Genomic DNA, 13,741 nt, shown 5'->3' with positions numbered 1-13,741 from the left:
TCCTTAAAAAGAATATAAAGATGGAAAGTGAGTGCGCACGTACCTGGGTATTTTACCTAACCTAGAGTCCTAACTATAGCCTGGCTTCAAGTACCCTTGCAACAGGTTAAGACAATAGTGGTATTTTTATCACAATGTGGCTTGGTTAGAGGTCTAAACTGTCGGACAGTGAGAATGAAGGGCGCCGTGCATACTGGGTCTTGTAGTTCTTGAGCCGAAAGCAAGCGTGGTGTTGCATGGCATGCTGGTAGTTGAAGTCCACTTGTTCAACAGGCATTTTTGACAGCTGTAGCAACGTTTAGTCCATCAGAGAGACACTGCTTATAGAAGCCTTCTCTGGGCTTTGCCCTCGTGGCACGAGTGATCAGCGGTTGCTACGGGAGGCAAACCGGTGGGAAGGCGGGACGTAGGAGGCCAGCCGAGCGCAGGCCAGCGCTCCTCGGCGCTCTTCGCCAGGCTTTGCCCCGGAAGTGGCTGATCTGCAGGCTCGCGGCAGAGGCTGTTCCTCTTACTACGGTGGCCGCGTGGCCGCGGAGCTGAGGCTGCGGCGTCGAGTTTGGAACGTCTGCGTGCAGCTGCTTTTGTGGCGGCTGTTGCTAGAGGTGGAGCGTTTCCTGGGTTGGTGGCTCCTGCACATTTGTACAGTTCTCGGGTCCTTCTCTTTCGGTGAGGGGTCGGCTTGAGGCGAGGGGAGTCGAGAAGGTCGGGAATTAGCGTCTCTAACTCCCGAATGGCAGGGTTTTCTGGGGGGCCTTGCCCCAGTGGAGACCCTATGGCCAACAGTTGGGTTCTCCGGGGCGTTGGCGCCTCCCTCCTCTCCGCTTTCCAGTGTCATTTGTCTTCTGACTCCTCCTTGCCCTGTCTTGGGCTCTAAAGATAACAAACCGTAAGCCTTCCTGTGGGCAGCTCTCTTTCATTGCGGTTTTTTATTAGGTATTCCAGGCACGACCTTGTGCCCTGAGCTGTCTCATCTGTTTGGCCCCTTCCCCGTGCCCATTTCTCTCTGGGGAAAACAAAAACAAAAACAAATATACACACAAAAAACTAAATTCTTAAGATCTCATTTTCTCATTCCTATTCCCTGTCCCCTCTTGTGGTCTTTGTCACTGTTTCAAACTGTAACACATTACCTTGGGTATACTGATGCCTTTCTATCTGGATATTAACGTTCACTAATTTTATTTGAGTTTCGCTTTTGAGATTGAAGGTTCAGAATACACTCTTAACATTTGATGACCCTGAGTTACAACGGCCAATTCTGACTTTGCTTATTGAATTTATTTTTATTTTAGCTTCTTTGGCTTACATTTTCATTTTGTGTTATTTTCCTATATGTGGTCCGCTACTACCTTAGACTTGAGGAGAATACCTTGTCCTACAGCCTTTCATGTTTAAATGACTTAGATGGGAATTTTCATGTGTTTTCCGTACTGTATGTCCCAATGGATTTTTTTTTTTTTTGCAGTGATTTTGTGTCAGTTGATAGCACTTAGATGCACAAGGGAGTGGTCTTTCCTTCTTGCTTGTGATTTATAATTAGATTATGAATCATTGAAAGTACTTAGAGGAACTGGAAAGGCTTTAAAGGAAAAATCTATGTCTTTTCTGAGTTTCAAATTGATAAAGCTTTTTCCTGAACAGTGAAGGGGTTCTAATTAGTCAGGAAATCTGGTGCTGTATTGAATTGCTGATCAATTCACTTGTTATAAAATTTTGAGAACTATTTAAAGTTAAAAAGCAGAAAACATAAGAAGTTGTATAATTAGTAAGTTTTAAAGCTATTTACTTGGTGCTCTTTTTTCTGTGAAATGGGACGTACATATGTTGAAAAAGGTGTTTGTGATAATTAATAAGTATTTCTAGATTTGGTAAAGGGCTTTGAATACTATTCACTAGTGTTTTGTAGACAAAATTTTTTTCCCTTGCTTTCTGAGACTAACGCAACTCAAATGAGTTTGCCACTTCTAACTCAAAAGAGTTTGCAACTACTGTTCTTATTATTGCATTATATATTATAGTAAGTTATCATTCTTCTTTAACAATACAATCTATACCGTCCATAAAATTAACATTAATACTTGTATTATCAAATTGGGATTATTCCTAATTAATCTGAAATGGTTACAGCCATGCTTAAAATTTGGGGCTAAATGTATATTTCAGAATTAATTAACTCATGGAACTCTTTAATGGAAAAACCTAAGAAGCTAGACATTATTCAAATTTAAAAATATTTTCCTGATATTCCTGAGTTTCAGATTGGTACTTTTCTGAGATTTTGTTTAATGGTCATTGAATACTTCTTACTCTTTAATACAATCATCAGAACATTCACTGATAAGTGTTCTCTTGTCTGTATCTATACAGATGCTTTTTTTTTTTTTTTTTGCAGGGGATGGGGGTGTACCAGGGATTGAACTCAGGGACACTTGACCACTGAGCCACATCCCCAGCCCTATTTTGTATTTTATTTAGAGACAGGGTCTCACTGAGTTGCTTAGCACCTCACTTTTGCTGAAGCTGGCTTTGAACTCTCCATCCCCCATCCCCACTCCTCCATCCCCATGGGGATTACAGGTGTGTGCCACCTGCCTGGCATCTGTACCAAATGCTTTTGAAACATTATCTTCATTAATTGTAACAGTTCAGTGAGCCACTGATTATTATTTACATTTAGCAAATGAACAAACTGAAGCTCAAAGAATGTATGTCTTTCAGTCGTTTTTTAAAAATTTTTATTTTTTATTCTTCCCACTGTACTACAGTTGCAAAGATTTGTTCTGCATCCTGGAATGTATAAAGATCTTGCTTTGTAGCTTTATTGTATCAGTTACTCTGCTAGTTGCAGGTGATAGAGCAGTGAACAAAAGAGACAAACAGAAGCTCCTGCTCTTGGGAAGTTTATAGTCTAGAAGAATATATGAAGTGTAAACTTTGCCTAAGGAAGCAGAAAGTATAGGTAATAATTGTTAGATTTTGTGCATTTTCGAATGTTAAAGTTGAAAAGAGAGGTTGACTAGGGAAGGTTTTATGAAGATGAGATTTAATCTGGAATTTTAATAGTGGGTAGAGATTTTATAGGTAGGAATAGGGAGGAGAGTAATTCCAGATAGAAGCATAAAATGAACAAAAATTCCTAAGGCTAAATTTTAGGGAGAGCAATTAGAGAGAGGGGTAAATAGAGAGCTACTTTGTGTCTTCAGTTTTCTTGCATGTAGTAAGTACACAATGTTGGTTGAATTTGGAAAAAAAGAAAGTTTAAACAAATGAAGTCACAGTAACAGCTCAGATGAGAAGTAATGAGGAGTTAGATTTAGAGTGACTTTATTGAAAATGGAATAAAGAAATATATTGGTGAAAGAACCTATAAGTTTGTTAATTATTGATTGTTGAGAGTGGGATAGTAGCCAAGGAAGAAGAAAGGCTAGATTACCAGTATGAAATGAGTGAGCCCCCCAGGTGAATTGTGAATCATGAGATTAAAAAAAAATTCCAAAAAGCATCATTATTTTATGATTCAGTAAGAGAAAAGAAATATTGTTATTTAAACAGATTAAGAGTATTAATAGTAAGATGAATTTTAATTTCAGAGTTAAATATAAAATTCTGTGATGGAGGCTTGATGTCATAAGGTATCCTTACAATGAGTGATGTAATCTCTGACACACATTCAATCATTTAGCATTTATTTATAATTGGGTACTTTTCTAGGCCACAGTGATGTAGTAGTGAGTAAATATAGTTACTACCTTCGTAGAATTTACTGTAACAGAGGAAGCAGATGTAAATCAGATAAAGAGATTTAACTTTACAATTATGTTAAGTGATATGAAAAAGTATTTGATATTATTTATTCAGAGGAAGAACTGATTATCAAGGGGAGAAGACTGAGAGACCAGTTAGGAGATTGCTGGAGTAGCCCACTGAGAGATGGTATTAATCTAGAGAAGGTGGAGGTAAATTGTAAAAGATAATTAGTTAGAAGTGAATGGATTTCAGAAATGTTGGGGAGGTAGAACTGGAAATTACATTAGATATGAAAGTTGAAAAGACAAAATGTCATTGGCTACACCTAGATTTTTGATTTATTTAACTGGATGGATTGTGATAAAATTCACTGAGAAACAGAACATTGAAAGAGGATCAGGTTTAGGGGGACATGCTTTGTTTATTAAAATTATTTTATCGTGGCAGTAGTGTTCAAGGTTAATTCTTAGTTATTTTTCCCTTTTGTGTCATTGTTTAGTATATTTGAATAATGGTAAATTTATAGTAAGGGTTTTTTTGTTTTTGTTTTTTGGTTTTTTTGCATTGTTTCTCCTTGAATGAGGGAGAATGAAGTTCTAGATGAAAGCATCTGGAAAAATGTTGCTGTCTATTTTGAACCTATGTTCAAAAAGTCTCATCTGTTGTTCTAAAGGTCAACTTAACTTTCACCTTACTTTTTTCCTCCAACTTTTTTTCTTTTGAAAGTTTCAAACCCAGAGCAGCCATTGAAGGGGAAGGAAACTGCTGGTGTATGTGTGTGTGTGTGTGTGTGTGTGTGTGTGTGTGTGCGTGCGCGCGCGCACGTGGGTATGTGGACAAGGAGGTGGGGGCAGCCGAGTTAGAGTCCCAACTACCTTGGACTCCATTTGCTATTCTTTTCTTTCTCCCCCACATCTATCTGGTGGTAGTGGGCGTTTAAATTTGTGTGTTTTTTTTCATTCATTTCCAAATCTTTTAAAAATTTTAGGGTTAGGGGGTAGTGGGACAAGCAGGAAAGGGGAAAGGAAGAGAGTAGGAGCAGAAGAGCAGGAGGAGGACATGGAGATGAAGAAGAGGATTAACATGGAGTTAAGGAACTGAGCCTCGGAGGAGGTGACAGAATTAGTTCTTGATAATTGCCTGTGTGTCAATGGGGAAATTGAAGGCCTGAATGACACTTAAGAACTAGAGTTTCTGAGTATGGCTAATGTGGAATTAAGTTCATTGGCCCAACTTCCCAGCTTAAACAAACTTCGAAAGTTGGAACTTAGTGACAATATAATTTCTGGAGGCTGGAAAGTCCTGGCAGAAATGTTCAAATCTTATCTACCTCAATCTGAATGGAAACAAAAATCAAAGATCTCAGTATGGTAGAAGCTCTGCAAAATCTTAAAAATATGAAAAGTCTTGACATGTTTAACTATGAGATCACAAATCTGGAAGATTACAGAGAAACTTTTTTTGAATTGCTGCAACAAATCACATACTTAGATGGATTTGATCAGGAAGATAATGAAGCACCTGACTCCGAAGAGGAGGAGGATGACGATGGAGATGAAGGTGATGGAGATGAAGAGGAAGATGAAGCTGGTCCACCTGAAGGAAATGAGGAAGAGGAGGAAGATGATGAGGAGGATGAGGATGAAGATGAAGCAGGATCAGAATTGGGAGAGGGAGAAGAAGAAGTGGGCCTCTCTTACTGATGAAAGAAGAAATTCAGGATGAAGAAGATGATGATGATTATGTAGATGAAGGGGAAGAGGAGGAGGAAGAGGGGGGAGACGAGGAAAGGAGATGCTGAAGATGGTGGAGAGGAAGATGACTAGATCATTCTAAGACCAGATTCCCCAGCATTCCTGGGTGTGCAATAGAGTGATCACATCTTTGTTTTTTCATGTACAATAGCTATCCCTACAGAAGATAATGTGTTCCTTTTTATAGAAAAGTGTGGTTTTACTATTTTTGCCTTATCATTCCAGTTAGGATTTACTAGTCTGTTAATGATCATATTGTATGTAGAGAAAAAATTTCATTGACACTCCTCCCATTAAGACATTCTCTAGCAATTATATTTAGAAGCTTAATTTTCTAATTCAAGTTCAAGTTCATTGTATTAGTAATTTTTAGTCCGTAATTAAAACATGATTGCTTTTACACAGGTGAAGTTTGGTGCATTTCATTCATAAGATTTTAAAGTTATTTATAAATTAACTGAAATTACAGTCATCTGTAATATGAAATAACAGTAGTCTCTTGAATAAGTTGATTATTATTACTTTTTTTTTTAAAGAGATGCTCCAGGGATCTTTATTTTGAAGGCATTGGCTTTTTTTAAGTAGCTAAGGATATTTGGGTGTTTTTTTTTGTCACATGAATTAAGTTGTAAAGTGGAAGCAGAATAATAAAGGTTCTATTCAGCAATATAGTTTGTGAATTTGGGGGAGGTTCTAGTCCGTAATATAATTCATGGATTTTGTGGTGATTGATAAGATTTTATTTTTGAAGGAAAAATTGCCTATACTAAGTGAGACACGCAGATGAGCCCTCTCTTTAGGCTTCAGATCATGACATGCCAATAGTTGTTTATTTTGTTTTGTTTTAGTTGTGCATTTTCTTATCAGTTTCTTTGTGATCACTTTCCCTTCTTGTTGACTCCCCTCTCTCTATTCCAAAAGAAAGCTGGGAACTTCTGGATACCCAGAAAACCTTTAGTCTTATACCTCACCACCTTTTCAGATCTCTCTGGGTTTTAAACAGAGTAGAAGAAACTGAGAATTTTCTGAGATACAAATATTGTTATTGATACAATTTTAGGCATCAAGCTCTGCTTATTGTAAATCTTTCTTGTCTGACAGCACGTAAGACCATATAAGTAGGTTGAAGAAAGTAAAGAAGCAGAGGAGGGTTTTTGAATAAGCATCAATGTTCATTGCCTGTTGATAATTAGACATTTAAGTCAATTTTTAAGTTGGCATCCCAAATTATTTGGATACCAACCCTGTGCAGTATTTATAATTTTTCTGAGTAGAACCTTTAGTTGTTCCTATAGTTTTAAAGCATTACCAGTTGTAGCATTTAATTGGAATATTGTAGGCAGTTGGAAAAATGTTTGGGATTAAATATTAAAATTAAGACTTATTTTCAAGTGAATGTTCATTAAAATAAAAGAATATTTGGGATAAGTATGAGTGTGTGCTTACTTACATGGTTACTATATAAAATATAATGAGTACACAAGTACATCTCTGTTTTTGTCATGGAGGCTCCATGTTCAAGGTAATTGCTTTGTTCATCTTGACTATCTAAAATTTTTTTCTTTGTTTTGAATATTTGTAAGGTTTTAAAAAGTGTCAGTAAACTAATTGAAGCTATTCTTCTCTACTGGGACACATTTAAATTACTTAGTGCTGCTGCTGCTTGTTTTTTTTTAGTTTAAAATGTATGACTTGGCGTTTTAAAGGTTATTTGTGGAGAAACTAAAACAGTTGCACAGCTGACTGAAAAAAACACTTGGAATAAATTTAGTAGGGGGGGGTCAGAAAGTACAGAACATTAACATTTTTTCTCTTAATTTTTAGGAATTGATATGCCCTGCTTTAGTCTCTAAGAATTCTCATTACATACTGTGTCCAGATTATCAAATACTTATTTTTAAAATGAAATCTATATATTGACTTTCTTATCAATCATCTTATTGTGTAATCAAAATTAGAGTTCTTTGGTTTGAAAACAACACATAGTGAACCTCCAGATAACTTTTAAGAACTTATTTAGCTTTGTGGGTGGTATTTTCATGCAAATAAGTAAGAGGAGGTTTTATATTTTGTAGAATTTTGGGGTCCTGTTTTAATGCTCTTTGTATTGTACTATGTATATAGTGTGTTAAGTTCTTTAAGAATCTCTTCTTAAACTTTGAGGTTAATCCTTTTGTGCAACTGTGTTTTTGAATAAAGCCATGACAGTGTTAAAAACAACAACAACAAAAAAATCAGTACTCATGATCATTCTTTTATTGTTTCTGACTGTTCCCTGTTTTTCCTGTGACTGCTGTAACTTAAAAGTTTTTGAAATGGAATTGCTTCAAATAAATTGAAGATTTGTTATTAAAAAAAAGAAAGTTTCAAACCCATAATAAAGTGTTTAAAACCATATGTACCAATAGATACTGAGTAATACAGTTAAGTGTCATTATTTTACTTAGGATTTGACAGTAAACTCACATCTGGTTAAATTCTATCTTACTTGGGATTTGACAGTAAACTCACATCTGGTTAAATTATATGCATATGTAAATATAAATGTGCATTTGGGAAAAACACATGCTTTTGATTTTTCTTTGAAGTGTCTCATGTATGTAATTGTTGATATCTATTGAATCAATACAATCAGTTTAAATTTTACATTTCATAGTGAAAGGACAGAATATAGTGTATAGAACAAAGATCATGGGCTTTGGAGTCAGCCTACTTAAATTCAAGATCTCTTGGTATATTCTGCTGTATGACCTTACAGAAGCAATGTAGACTTTCCAAGATTTTGTTGTTTTATTTATAAGTTTAGGATAATAGTAGTACTTGCCTTATCCTTATTGTGAGGATTAAATGATATATGTATATGGGTTAACAAAATTCTTGGTACAGAATTTAAATGATTAGTACTGTCATTATCATAGTGATACTGGGTGTGAAATCATCTGAACTTTTGTGAAAATGTTTTAGTTTTAGGGCTCTGTATAAAATAAAGCTCAATTTGAGAAAAAGAATTTCTTGGTAGTTGTATTTATATTGGGGAAAATAATATATAAGATAGCTTTATTTATTCACTGTTGTACATGCATCACCTCTCAGGGAATCTTAAGCAGAGATTATGTTTAGTCTACCACTATGGTAGAAAACTGATGGTGGGCCCAGCGCAGGCCTATAATCCCAGTGACCTGGGAGGCTGAGGTGGGAGGCTGAGGCAGGAGGATTGTGAGTTCAAAGCCAGCCTTAGCAACTCAGTAAAATACAAAATAGAGCTTGGGGATGTGGCTCAGTCGTGAGTGCCCCTGAGTTCAATCCCTGGTACCAAAAAAAAAAAAAAGAAAAGAAAAGAAAACTGGTGGTGGATTGGTTTGTGAGTACTCGTTATTAGTTAGAATGATTATCTTTATTTTTAGCCATACTTTTTTTGAATGTTATACTCCTTTTAGCCCTTCTGGGTAGGGTGAAGAAGTGGTTAGGCTCTATAAAGTCTGATCTACTGTTCTAAAGGTCAACTTAACTTTCACCTTTTTTCCTCCAATTTTTTTTCTTTTGAAAGTTTCAAACCCATAATAAAGTGTTTGAAAGAGTTAGTACTACAAATATATGTACTTTATATCCTTCACCAAATTCATTAGCCTCATTTGGGCTTGTGCTTGCTGTTGCACAAGTGCTGTCTGTATTTAAATGTACCCATATACTTTTTTTCTCACGAACTGTTTGAAAGTAAGGTGGAGACATAGTGGCACTTCACCCCTAACTACTTCATCATGTTTCTTCTAAGAACTGGGACATTCTCTTACATCAGTAACTCCTTTAGCATACCCAAATAATTTAACCTTCATATGATAATATTATCTAATGTAAAGTACATGTTAACAATTAGATTTTTTCAAATATCCCAATAATGCATTTAAAATATACTGAATTCAGTCAGAGATCATGAATTATATTTGATTGCCATGTCTCTGTTTTATTTAGAGCATTCTCCATCTTCTCCCTCCCCCCCTTCCTCCCTTCTTTCCTTCCTTCCTTCCTTCTCTTTAAAGACATTGTCATTGGTCAGGCACAGTGGCACATACCTTTGTCCTAGCTACTTGGAGGCTGAGGCAGGAGAGGTTATAAGTTTGAGACCAGCTTGGGTAAATTAGCTGCACCCTGTCTCAAAATATAAAATTTTTTAAAAAAGGGTTGGGGATGTAGCTCAGTGGTAGAATGGTCCTGGATTTAATCCCCAATACAACCCCCCACCCACATGCACAAAGAAAACATTATTTAAGAGTCTAGACGAATTGTTTTGTAGACTGCTTCACAAAATTGATATCTGTTTCTTCACAATTAGTTTCAGGTTAATAGTTTTCCCTCTCTTACCTAGGTAATGTTACAAACTTTTCATTTCATCATGACATAGTTTGTTCCATCATTGATGATGTTAACGTCCATCAGTTAGTTTAGCCTGATTTCTGTATTCTAAAAATATCATTTGTTTCCTTTTTTTTTAGAGAAGAGAGAGAGAGAATTTTTTTAATATTTATTTTTCAGTTTTCGGCGGACACAACATCTTCATTTTATTTTTATGTGGTGCTGAGGATCGAAACCCAGCGCCCCGCGCATGCCAGGCGAGCACATTACCACTTGAGCCACATCCCCTGTCCCTCCTTTTTGTTTTTAATAATCAGTCAGTGGGGATGATATTTTGAGATCATATGGGTATTGTTTTCCAGAGGTTTTTTTTTTTTTTTTTTTAACCTAGTGGTTTTAGCCAGTGATAATTCTTGCTTGGATCAGTCATTGCATTGGTACTTGCCAAATGGTGATTTCCCAAGTTTGGTCAATTGCAGTCCCTTCAGACTGGTTTCTATGGCTTTTGGATGTGTCCACATTTATATGTAAACATTTTTTTTTCCTCTTTTGTACCCTATGATGTTCCAGGCTCTTCTGTATGTTACCTACTTGAGATCTGGAATCATCCGTTTTATGATGGAGTCTGAGTTCATTTTAGTGCAAAATGATGCTTAGGACCCAAGATCTGGGCATTGAATATGCTCATTGCTATGGGGTGTCATTGCTTCTCAACCCTTTAAATGGACAGACACACAAAAATTCAGCACTAATTCATATTGGTATCTCCTTTTTCTCACAGGAAGAACTTGGATTTCAATAATATCAATGTATGTAAGCACTTAATTTATCCTATAATCACATAAAATAGTTTTGTAATTACTAGATCATTACTCCTTTCAACAACAAACCCACCAAATTCTTTGCCCTTAGAATTTTTTGTCCTTGGAATATATCCCTCTAAAGGTATATATAGTAGGTGCTCAAAATTAATTGAATTATTTTTTTTCTGTGTGATTATGTTATCAATTTAAAATGTAGTTAAGTTTTTACTAAACTACTCTTAAACTTTGTAAAATCAGTTGTTTGTAAAAGTACTAAAGTAAACATAACAATTTAAAACTGTATAATAATGTATAGTTACAGAAACTCTAGAATATTTATATCATCTGAAGAATATGCAACTTTAACCTTCATAAAGATTTAAACTTGTGACTCCATTTTCCAGTTGATATATTATTTATAATTAGGAATGACAAGTGACATTAAGCAATTGGATTTGTAAGCCCAAACAATTGTGTTTGTGAATATTTTAAACAATGGTCTTTTATTGACTGATGATACAATTCAGCACTAATCTTTAACAATAGTCATAATTGTTGAGAATACTTCAACTTATTCCTAACTAATCTGTCTAGTGTTTTCCTGTATTTATTTTCAGAATAGAAAGATTTGTTATTAGCATGCCCTTGTTCCTTGTATTGAAGAAAGCCATTTGTGATTATTTACCCTGTGATATTGCCCTGTGATTCGTCTGTGAATATTCTCATTGGATGGTGGAATATTTCTCTTTTGTATTACTTTGTATCTCTATTGTGAGATATAACCACATTCAGCTATGTTATCGTAGTTATGAACATCTTGCTTATTAGAATGGAAGGTTAATGAGGTTAGGAAGTAAGTTTTATCTCCCTTAGTGATCATTTTATCTCCCTTAGTACCTTGTAGAAGTAGCTACTCAAATATTTGACAAATAAATGTGGTATTTTATGTTTAAATGTGATGTAGTGTTATTAGCTTCAATAACATGGATGTACCTTTGTCTTGGCAAGAGTAACTAATGGAGTGGATTTGGGAAAGATCATAATCATGTTTACTTGTTACCAACTTCTAAATCAGTGTCTTAAACTGAATTCCCCATCTTAACTTTAGTCTTCTCCATCTGCATTCCCTGTTTTTGAGGATGGAACCATTGTCCTCCTAGACCTCAGACTTGAAATCTCAGAGTCACTTTAGTCTCTTTTCTTGTATGTGAGCATATGCATTCATATAGTTGTGTGACATTGCTAGTTCTACCATTTCAATGTGTTACCTGTATGTCCCCTTATGGTACCCTGACTGAGTCCTTATTACCCTCTTTTTATAGTCTTCTGGCTAAGTGAAGGAATTGAGGATTTTTGATATGGAAAAGAGAAGACTGGAAAGGAGGGGTATTAGGAAGTATGTTTTAAAATATCAGCTGGGTTGTCAAATGGAATAAGGATTAATTTCTGAGGACATAAGCAGACTACTTGGTGGACTGTATAGGGAGAATTTTAGTTCTATGTAACATCTTTCTAGCAAATGTAGTTGTTTAAAATTAGTAGGTATCAGATAGTTAATGTGAAAACTATAGAACAGTTATATCAGTAGAGAATAAACAGTTTAAAACATTATCAAGCTTTTACATTTAAAACTGCATATTCAGTTTAGTACAGTACTCATTAGGTAGTGAGCTCCTCCTTATTCTAGAAGTGTTTAGTCATAGGCTGAGGTACTACTGTTGGCGAGGATGCTGTAAAGGTCTCATTACTATGTGTTAACTTTGGGTAGTGATTAGTGAATCTGAACCAGAGAACAAATCAGATTTCTTGGGCTGAGAGTGATTTTTTTTTCAATCTTTTAAATTTACCCACTTTACTCCTCCTCTCAATCTAAGCTCTGATAGATTGAAGTGTATTATATGGGACTGATGGTCAAGAACTACTGTTAATACTAGCTATTAGATGCTTTATAACTTTTCTTTCATTTCAGAGATTCTGACATCCTTCATCTGTTAATTATATTTTATTGATTAAGTGGTTTGATCTCCTGTGTGCATCTTATCTTTAGACTGCATATTTAACAGCTTGAAAAGTTGCATTTTAAAGTGTGAAGGCTCCAAATATTCATAGATACCTAGAAATCATCAGAAGTTACTAAGATCCTGACATAATTAGTATTTATTTACCAAATGATAGTAAATATTATGTTCTTCTTAGAGATAAGATAAAGAAAGCTTAAGACAATATTGTCTTTGGACAGTCTAGATATCATTAATATTCTTATTGCCATCTTCAAGTAAATGGTTGAGGTCATTTCAACTCCTTATATCCCATTTAGATTGGTTATGGTGATGACTGTATGCAGCCTGTGAACATGGAACATGCAACACAGCACAGGTCCAGGTTGTTTGCTACAAGTCAAGTGTGATGGTAAGTGTGTGTCTGCTCAGTACTTAAATTTTACATTTTATTTAGGTCATCTTTATAAAGTAACTATGCATCGATATAATATTTTTAACTGGTGGATATGATCCTGAGATGCCCTAAGAATGTTTATAAGATGTATCCTTGGGACTATCTTATTATTCTCTTTGCTCTCAGCCCTTTGTTCTTCTTTTTAAAACCCTTTTTTCTGAACTTGCATGTTTTGCCTTTATTGTGTTGTTGTTGTTCTTCTGAATCTTTTGTCTTCATCTTTTACTGCCACCTGTTTCCTCTTAGCTCTAAAAAGAGACAGTCCACATAATTATTACCATTGCTTTCCCATTCTCATATTTGTGTCCCTTCTCCACTGCCTTTTTTTTTTTTTTTTTGCTATGTATGCTGGGTCTTTAGGAGTCTTTTCAGGTGGATTTAACAAACTGAACATTTTTTAGAGTATGAGTTTAGTGCATGGAGATAAAGGGGAATAGAAGTGGGGACAGTATTCATGTTCCTGTAAGTAACAAACTGAGATGGAGAGAAGAAATTAGAGCAAAGCCGACAGCTGATAAGCAATTGATACTTGTTGCTAAAAAATAAAAACAGATAGAAAAGGTTATAGTAGATGAAAAACTTAGAGCAGACCTCACATTTCATTTTATTTGATGGTATAGCCAAAAGCATATC

At 35.4% G+C, this 13,741-nt stretch overlaps 1 protein-coding gene and 1 pseudogene across 8 annotated transcripts in view; both read left to right on the top strand.

Moving 5' to 3' along the window:
* Positions 1-476: 476 nt before the first annotated feature.
* Positions 477-13,741, top strand: part of Atg4c (autophagy related 4C cysteine peptidase) — a 96,164-nt gene continuing 82,899 nt past the window's right edge. For 3 of the 8 annotated variants that reach the window (XM_048815258.1, XM_048815257.1, XM_015484916.2), the window contains exons 1-2: positions 506-666; positions 12,972-13,063. The gene's annotated coding sequence lies outside the window, so the exon portion shown is untranslated. The other 5 variants (XM_015484917.2, XM_015484915.2, XM_015484918.2 and 2 more) reach the window with 5 other exon arrangements.
* Positions 2,421-9,567, top strand: LOC107141696 (annotated as a pseudogene).

Source organism: Marmota marmota, unplaced genomic scaffold (assembly GCF_001458135.2).
Source record: "Marmota marmota marmota unplaced genomic scaffold, marMar, whole genome shotgun sequence".
Taxonomy (NCBI): Eukaryota; Metazoa; Chordata; class Mammalia; order Rodentia; family Sciuridae; genus Marmota; species Marmota marmota.
The sequence above is the reverse complement of the archived record's forward strand: the minus strand, read 5'-3'. Positions and strand labels throughout refer to the sequence as shown.